This window comes from Ailuropoda melanoleuca, chromosome 3 (genome assembly GCF_002007445.2).
Source record: "Ailuropoda melanoleuca isolate Jingjing chromosome 3, ASM200744v2, whole genome shotgun sequence".
Classification (NCBI taxonomy): Eukaryota; Metazoa; Chordata; class Mammalia; order Carnivora; family Ursidae; genus Ailuropoda; species Ailuropoda melanoleuca.
The window spans coordinates 24,302,235-24,311,387 of NC_048220.1; positions in this window are offsets into that span (position 1 = coordinate 24,302,235).

Sequence of the window (9,153 nt, forward strand, 5' to 3'; positions counted from 1 at the left end):
CCACCCCCTCACCCCCATCCCCTCCCTTCCCTTGTCTGCTGGGCCTAAATTGAAAACTCATCAAAATGTAATCCAAGAGCAGTTTGGCTGCCGAGCTGCTGAGAAGGGGCTCGCTGGGAATAAAGGCCCCCCGCCACTTTACACACGGGCCAGAGCCTGGGGAGCCGGGTCACAGGCAGCCTTAGGGGGGAAAGTGAGAAGTTAGCCGGCAGATGGGCTGCTCCACGTGGCCCTATAACCTGATGCCTCGGAAGAGAGGCCCTAGCAACGGGTTGGCCCAGGCGGGAGGATGCTGCGGCCCTGGGGGTGGCGACCCCACCTCACAGGCCTCGCCCCTGGCCCAGGATGCTTGGATTTCAAACGGGACTGGAGCCAGGGCTCATCACTCTCTGACCCCCATCTGCCCTCTTGAGCTCAAAGGGATTTCCAAGGCAGAGAGGGCAGGGCCGGCGTGGCCTTGTAAGGGCTGGGGAATGTGGCACTTGGGGAGGCAGCCTGCCCCCCAGCCCCACCCTCCTGCACAGCCCAGCTCCCCTTCTTCCACTTCTCCCTCTGCTCTGCCTCCTGGGGATGGACTTGGGCTCTTTCCTGCCCCTGCTTCTCCATCCCCCAAGTGGGCAGTGAGCTCTGAAAGGTGTGGATGGGACTGCTAATGCTAACCCCTTCACGCTGCCAGAGGCTTTGAGGCTGGCTGGGAGGCTGGCCTGGGGACTCAAGTCTGGATGACAGTAAAAGCCCTAGCTCTGGTCTCTTTGGGGTCCCCCTTTCTAATACCTGCTTATCCTGGGCCAGAAATGCAGCCATTACCCTGAGGAGCAGCTGGCCGCCGCACCCTCCCACCGGTCTGCGGACGGCTTCTGGGCGAAGGCAGGCTGTCTGTGGGCCTGATGTTTTGGGATCAGTAGACCTGAAGCAGTAGCTACGGTAGGGTTTTCACGGCTGGGCCCATCTGTGAACTGTGTGCCTCAAGCTTTGGAGAGGCCACGCACATCTCTTTGTTGCTGAACAGTGGCTGTGTGCTTTCCAAACTTTTTTTTTTTTTTTTACTGAAACCCATATATAAAATACATACATACATATATATATGGCATATATATAATATATGTGCTTTTTCATAACAATCCAATATACACCCAGATATGTAACTAAAGCAAAAGTTTCACAAAATTGTACTTCCGCCACGTCTATAAGATGCCATCTGATATTTCCTATTCTAATACTCCGTTCCATGGTTTAAAATGCTGATCATTTTGATCTACTGCGGTGCTTTTACCACCTACCAGAGTGGGAGTTCTCAAACACTCACAGGCATTAGAACCCCCCCGGCAGCCCTTACACTGTATAAAAATACAGGCCCCTGGCCCCATGTCTGAGCCATGGTTCACTGGGGTGTGGCCCGTGAACAGATACTTTTGACAAGGCTCCTTCCCGGTGAAAGGGAATTCTGTTGACAAACTCTGCCCCTTCCAATGTGCTCTGTGTTCTCGGTGCCATGGTCTGAGCTGGGAACAATAGGTTGCCAGGATGGGCAGCTCAAGGTGAGGCCTTCCGAGGTCACCACCTCCCCATTGTGTCTTAATTAAATCCTCACCCAGTGAGAGTGTGGATGTCAGGTCTGGCTTGGCTGGCTTTTAATTGAAGTGTTAATTTGTAGCTGCAGAGTGAGGGCCCTGCCGTTCTGGAGCCTTCATTTGCTGCCATCCTAAGCTGATTAGCTGTGCTAGGGGGAGAGAGGGGCACAAGCCATCAGCAGGGAAGCTTGGTGGGCCAGAATCAGGCCTTGGAGCTGCCTTTGTGGGGAGGGGGGCAGGCCAGGGCCAAAGCCTTCTGCAACCTGCCTCATCCTGCCCACCAGCCGCCAGGCAAACACCTGCCCCAATGGGCCTCCAAGGCACTGACCTAGTTTCTGCACCCCCCCTCCCCAAGTCCATCTCAATGATAAAGAGGCACCTTTATCCTGTGAGTCACACACCATTGTCTCCTGGATAAACAATCAGCTCTTTAGCCTGATGCTCCAGGCCTCCCAGAAACTGGCCCCAAGAGCATCTCCCAGTGTCCCCCTCACCCTTCATCCTCGCTGAGCCAGTCTGCCCTCAATCCCCACTCAGACTGTGGACTTCCGTTCCAGACTCTAGCCCTTTGATCTGAGGTGCCTCCACCTGGAATGCCCTTGCTGAGTCTCGCTCACCCCTCAAAGCTCAGCATCACCGATGCCTCCTCCAGGAAGCCTTCTGTTCTGTCAAGTTGTCAGGAGCAGGACTTCCTGCAGAATCAAAAGGGCTGGGGAGAGAGGATTTGAAAGGATACAATTTGCCTGGGCATACAAGGATGCTAGATAATCAAGCCTTGGGAAGGATAGGACGGGCAGCTCTGGGGTGGGCCTGGTTCTTCTGTCCCTTACTCCTTTCCCTCTTGACCTCTCTGCCCATCCCTGGCTATCTGCCTCTTGTTGCTGGTGTGAATCTGGCTCAGTGGTTGTTGGCTGTGGAAGTAAGTAGTCTGGGCTCAAAGCCTGCCCTGGCTACTCACCAACTAAGTGACTCCAAGTAAGTGACTTCACCTTCCGGGCCTGTTTCCTCGTTTGCAAAACAGCAACAGCCCAGCCCTAGCTGCCCCTGAATGGAGCCCTGCAGGAGCTGCATCCTACATAGGAGGCCCTAGCCACCCTCTGCCCTCCCAGACTCTCCTGCCTTCCCCTCCTTCCTGACCCTCCTGTAGCCACAGGCTCTGGCCCAGGCCCTCATCTCTTGGACTTGTTTTTTTGGTGAATGCCTCCAGTTCCTTCCCTGGAGAAGCCACTGCAGCAACATTTGCCCTCTGGGGAGCATTTTGGCCCATTCAATACAATGAGGAGTCAGAGACCCGGTGAATAAGCCCCATTTCTCAGCCTTGCCACCGTCCACCCCAACACCCAAGGACAGCCTCAGTCCCCAGGGAAAGCAACTTTCATGGATTGGACTGTTATCGTGAGTGCTGCACTGTGCTAAGCGCTTCGCACAGCTCGTGGCCAGGAATAGCACCATTACTATGTAACAGAGCAGATACCCGCGGTTCAGGGTGTGTGACTTGGTCAGGCTGCACACCTACCTACATTGTCTGAAGCCAGAATGGTCTTTTAAAAACACAAACTGATCTTGAGAGCCCCGTCTCACCTTCCCTCCCTCAGTGGCTCTCCGTGGTTCTGGTCCCTGCTGACCTCTCCAGCCTCACCTCTCACCCCATGCTCCCTCATATTTTCTGCACTAAGGACACATTGCCCTTCTTTTTAGCCCCTAGTATGTAGCACTCTCCCCATAACCACAGGGTCTTTGCACATGCCATTCCTGCTGAGTGAACATCTTTTGGCCTTTCTTCCAAAATGAGCTCCCACACATCCTTCCTCCAAGTAGCCCATCCCCTTAACCAGGTCAGAGTTCCCTCACCCACAGCAGCCTCAGCCCTTGTGCCTTTCCTCTGTGGCCCTTGTACTAGTAAGACATTTACCAAAAAAAAAAAAAAAAAAAAAAAAAAAAAAAAATCTGCATGAATAGGTTGTTAAAGAGCTCTCTCGTGGCCACATTCTAAGCTCCACGAGGGCAGGGCCTGTATTGTTTTTCTCACTGCTTTATCTTTGGGTCTTAGCATAGTGCCCAACACAGAGTAAGTACCCAATTACTGCTTAATGCATGCATGCATGCAGAATGATGGACCTAGGATTTGAACCCAAACCTGGGCTCTCAACCTGGTCATACTGGGCTTCCTAGGAAGGCATGATATGGGATCAGCAGCTTGGGGCTTCCAGGCATTTAGGTGTCATCCTCAAGTTGGGGCTGCCGGTGACCTGGGGGTGGAGGCAGTAGACATCACCACCAAGGAAGTGGGATGAAAGCAGATGAGGGTGGGAAAGGGCCACCTCAGGCTGATCCTGCCCTGAAAGGGTTAATGGAAGTCTGTGGAGGACTTCCCACCAGCCCCTGACCACTGCCATGCCCTCACAGAGCTAACGGCCCACTTGGCACACAGGGGGCTCTGGGCTCAGAGCTAATCCCAAGACCAGCCTGGCTCACAATGTCCAGCAGGCAGCCTGGGGTCCAAATGCAGCGTGAGGGGAGCGAGCCCCTCCCTGCAAGGCCAGGTCTTCCTCCTTGAGCAGTGAGGTCACGGCGGCAATGTAGGGGTCCCCAGGGAGCCTCTCATTCCCCAACAAAGGGCATAGCCCTGGGGTTAAGGCCTAGGGGTTATGCCCCTGTTGGGGAGGCCCAGTGCGGTGGATACACTACTAGACATCTGAGGCCAAGTCACTCATAGGAGGGGTGATGCTTCTTACTCCCAGCTGGACTGACCCTGCTCTGGGGGCTTCAGATGCCCTCTGACTCCTGGGACCTGGAGACTGCAGGCTCGTCTTTTGGAGGCTGGGTGATGGTCAGCAGGCTCCAAATGCTTGGACAAGGGGGAGAGGGGGCAGCTCGTCAGCTCAGGCCCAGCATAGACAGATTCAAGGTTCAGGGAGACTCGGGACCCCTCTTGCCACACTCAGGTTCCCGTCTGAGCCACAGGGCTATTCCTTCAGCCAAGCCAGATGGTTCTAGCGGCTCGGGCTGGTGTACCACATGGAGGGACTGCCCAAAGCCTCTCCAACCTCTGCTTCTGCTACTTTGCCCTGCACGGGTGTGACTTGTAGGACTAAACAAGCAGTATGGAAGGGACAAGTATAAACAGGTGAGGGACCCCTCCTGACCTGTATGCCCACTGCCTGTAGGTAACCAGCACCCCGAGCCAGTTAAGGGCCTCTTACTATCTCTATAACTTTGTCTATACTGAAAGCTCTGTGTGCCTCAGTTTCCTCAGCTATAAAATGGGACTAGTAACTGTTGGGCTGGCCAAGAAAAGGGGCCAAGACACCCAAGATGGCCGACTCTCCCGCCAAGATTTAAACCAAAACCTAGGCGGGAAGCCGAAACCCGTCCTACCGACTTTCCTCCCCCCCAGCAGTACCCAATAAAACCCTGCCACGACTCTCCAAGACAGACTTTCCCCCACCCCCAGCGGCGCCCAATAAAAACCCTCGCTGCCCTGCCCTGGGCGCGACTTCCCCGACTCAACGCTCTTTCCTGAGTCGGGGAACCTCGCCCGAGGGTGCTTGCAATAAAGTTCATCCTCTGGACCACGTTTGCCTTTGCGGTCTTGATTTCATTAGCGACGAGAAAAAACCTAACAGTAACAGTACCGATTCCACTGGAATGTTGTGAGAATAAAATGAGATGAAACATGGGGAGCTCTCAGAATAGCGCATTTATCAAGCACACTCCAAATGCACATACATAAAATCTATGTTTAGAAACAAACTCTTGTGCGTGTGACTTCCAGAAAATTTCATGTAAATCCAAGCCAATGTACGTGTCAATGTGTGTGTCCATCCCTTAAAATTCATACACTTATTGGGAAATATCACATACAATATTCTACACCTCACCTTCCTCGCGTAATAATGTAACATCGGTATCTTTCCATGTGGGTAAAGACAAGGTCCTTTGTGATGGCTGCATAGCTCCATTACGTACAAATACTTCCATTTATATAAGGAGGTACTGCCATGGGTATTTAGATAGTGCCATGTTTTTGCTATTAAAACAACACTACCATAAACCTCCTTGTTTACCATAGTGATGAGTGCATTTTCATTTGCAAATGATAGAAACCTAATGCAAACTGGCTTCATTGAAAAGGAGAATTTATTAGTTCATGTGGCATGAGTCTGGCTTCAACTACAAGGTCAGCATAATCCTGGTGCTCCTACGATGGCTTCAGCTAGCGCTCTTGCTCTCCCCCGCTCCATCTCTCTGTCTCTCTCTCTCTCCCACTCTGTCTCCCTCATTTCTTGGCTTTGCACCTCTCTGTCTGGCTTTGTTCTCAGACAGGCCTTCCCTGTGGAAGGCAAGATCTATTCTAGGCTGACAACCTACCAGCTAAACCTATGAGCTAGGCCAAAAGGAGGATGTTAATTTCTTGTTAATTCTAGCAAAAGTCCTGGAATGGAGTCTAACTGGTCTGGCTTGAGTCAATTATACCTTCAAATTTGTACACATGTGACGGTAGACCTGGAACATATTTTATCAGAAGTGCAATGATGGGCCAAAGGGAAGGCTCACTTGCAACATATTGAATCTTTTCTGCCAATACCTAGGCATCACAGAAGCCCTTGAATTCACGGCAGGCAAGGAGGTAAGGGAAACTTCCCGCTGGCTTGTGGCAGGGACAACACAGGCAACAATCCAGTGATGGCTCTCACAGTCCTCATGGTGCCCAAGTGGCTGCAGGAAGGAGCAGACTCCTGTCCTGGCCATCGATCATTCCTGGGTGCCTCACCCAGCACCAGCTGACTTTACCAGCCTCAAATCATATCACTCCCTTGCTTTCCAACCATACAAGATCCCTCACTGTCCCCTGAACTTGATACCCATGGGTCCTCTTAAAAAATAGAGCACAAAACTCAAGTGCTAACATTTGATTAGGAATTCAATCCCAGGAGAGCAGGAGTAAGGCGAAAAGGGAGTGAGAGAAGCAAGGAGGGAAACAAATATAAGGGAGGGCATTGTGAGTTGCCTGCTGCTGTCTTGGGAGACATCTTCAGAGAGCTTATGAGGCCACTGGCCTCCAAGCAGTCCAGAGGAGGCAGGGAGAAGAATTTGTCTTCTAGCTTCTAGCTCTAATTGGTCAACCTTCACCCCTGCAGAGTGTCAATTCTCCTTTCCTTCTAGACTGTGCTACCTGGCCCTCTAGAAAGGAAGACACCAAGTCCCGAGACAGCAGTGTGGGCATCTGCGTGTGTCCCCACATGCCCACCCACCCACCTGTATCACCTTCCACTTCACAGGCCTGGAGGGATGAGCTGGTTGGTGTGCCTGCATGGGAAATCCCTTGGCAGATGATAAGATCTGGTCATGCCCTAAGTAACAGGAGGGACCAGAAACAGCCATTGCAACAATGCAGGCTAGAAAGCAAGGCCAGTGTGCAGATCTGAGCAAGCATAATGTTCTTCTGGGCTACTATACTTAACACTTACCTTCCCCATTTAAGTCTTGCATTCTAAATCTTCCTGTCTACTCATCAAGCAACCATGTGTTTACCCATTCACTGCTGAGTGCCTACAGTGGTCCCGGCCGGAGGTTTTACAGTGTTGAGTTAGATACACCCCTGGCCTCAGTGTACGGGCAGACCCATGAAAAGCGACTGTATCGCATTATGATATTCTGAATACACCTGCAGTTTAAAGAGGGCTCAGTGGAAAGATGTTATTTGTAGCGACACAAAAGCCAAAGCAAGCGTTGCCTAAACAAGTTTCTGTCCATGGCTCACATGACAGTTCTGCTCCATGAAAGCCTCAAGAATCGGGTTCCTTCCATTCCTGGCCTTTGGCCTTCATCTCCTCATCCAAGACGGTGGCACTAACGGTTCTGGGTGGCAAGATGGAGGAAGAGATGAAAAGAGACAAAGGGCACACTTCACCTCTCTCAGCAAATGTCCCTGAAGGCTGCCATATGCCACTTTTGCTTACATTTCATTGGCTGGAACCTGGATACATGACCCCATCGAGCTGCAATGGAAGCTGGGAAATGTAGTTTTCCTCTTGACCATTTACCCAGCGAAAAAATTCTATTACCATGGGAGAAGAGAAGAATATCAGCCATCTCTGTGTCACAGACATAGAGCACAAGGAGGTGGCAGCAAAAGCAGGAATGAAGGGAGGCTTCCTGGAGGAGGTGGCACCTAAGGTGTCTTAAAAGATGAACTGGGGTGGGCCATTCACAGAGGAGGGGAAGAACGATCCAGACAGCAGGGACCACATGAGCAGAGCACAGAGTTGGAATATGGCAGATCCTGAATGTATGCACAGGCACGTGAGTGTGTATGCATATAGACATGCACCCGTGTTGGTAGGCAGCCGTGTCAAGAGCAGATGCTGGAAAGACGGGCAAGCCTCAAGTCGTGTGCCCTGTGCACCTGACAAAGGAATTTGGCTTTCTCTCCAAGTGTAGTGTATTCTAAACGGCACTGAAATGTTCTTCAGTTTCTAAACAGAAATACTCAGGAAGTCAAATCTGTGAGAGAAGATGAAGCAGGGAGAGGAAGTGTGGGGAATGGGGAGGGCCTCCTCGGTCCTTGAGCCTGGTGACAGGTAGATGGAGGAGGACCAGGCTGCACTGGGAGGGAGAAGAGGGGTTCCCTTTCTGGAGTTTGGGGAAGTTGGCTAGGGGTGAGGAGAGCACTTGGGCTGGAGGAGTGTTCAAGGAACAGAGGGTCTAAGAGCTGGACAGAGAGAAGGCTGGAGACTGAGTTCAGCGGGGGGGGGGGGGGGGAGAGTTGTAGTGGTGCGAGTGTGTGTGTGTGTGTGTGTGAGTGAGTGAATGTATACGTATATTTTCAGAGGTGGAGGGAGTAGTGGTGAATGATGACCACATCTAGAGTGGGGCTATGAGAAGAACAGCGAGAGGTGAGGGTCGCTGGTCGTGTAGCCCTTTGGGGTAATGGCTGGTTGTCCCATTAGGTGTCGAGATCTTCAGAGGTAAGGCCCAGTGGAGAAGAGGATGGAGCCCGGAGCAAAACATTACTCAAGAACTAGTCGCTCTCTAAATGTGACTGTTACCATGATTGATGTCCTTGTTGGACGGCGGGGGTGAGGAATGTGTGTGTGGTATCTGGGGGTGTGGAGAGTTATTGCTTCGTGTGTTTGCTTCTGGATGTGGAAACACATTCCCGGGCAAACCAAGGAGAGGAGCCCGGCCCTGGTCAGGCCACAGTCAAGAACTGTGGGTCAAGGTGCCAGCGCCTGCAGTCCGGTGGGGTTTGGGTCGCTAGGAAACCAGGCAGGCCTCTGCCTGGCGGAAAGCTCCCCATGTGGAGGGCCCGGCACTGGGGCCTGTTCTCCCAGTGCCCCAGGGATAATAAGGACTTCAGAAAGGACAGCCCTGAGTCAGGACTGAAAGAGGCTTTAGTTCCTTGTTTGGCGGCTTAAAAAAGGCAAACAGAAGCTTTTCTCCTTTGGGGATCAATGTGAATCCCAGAAAATCCCATTATTTCCCTTTGAGATCAGTGGCCTGCTCTTGAGGGCTTTCTCTTCCCCAAGGCAACAGCCCTCTCCTCACTCTGTGTGATCATCCTGCCCCCAAGTGGCCC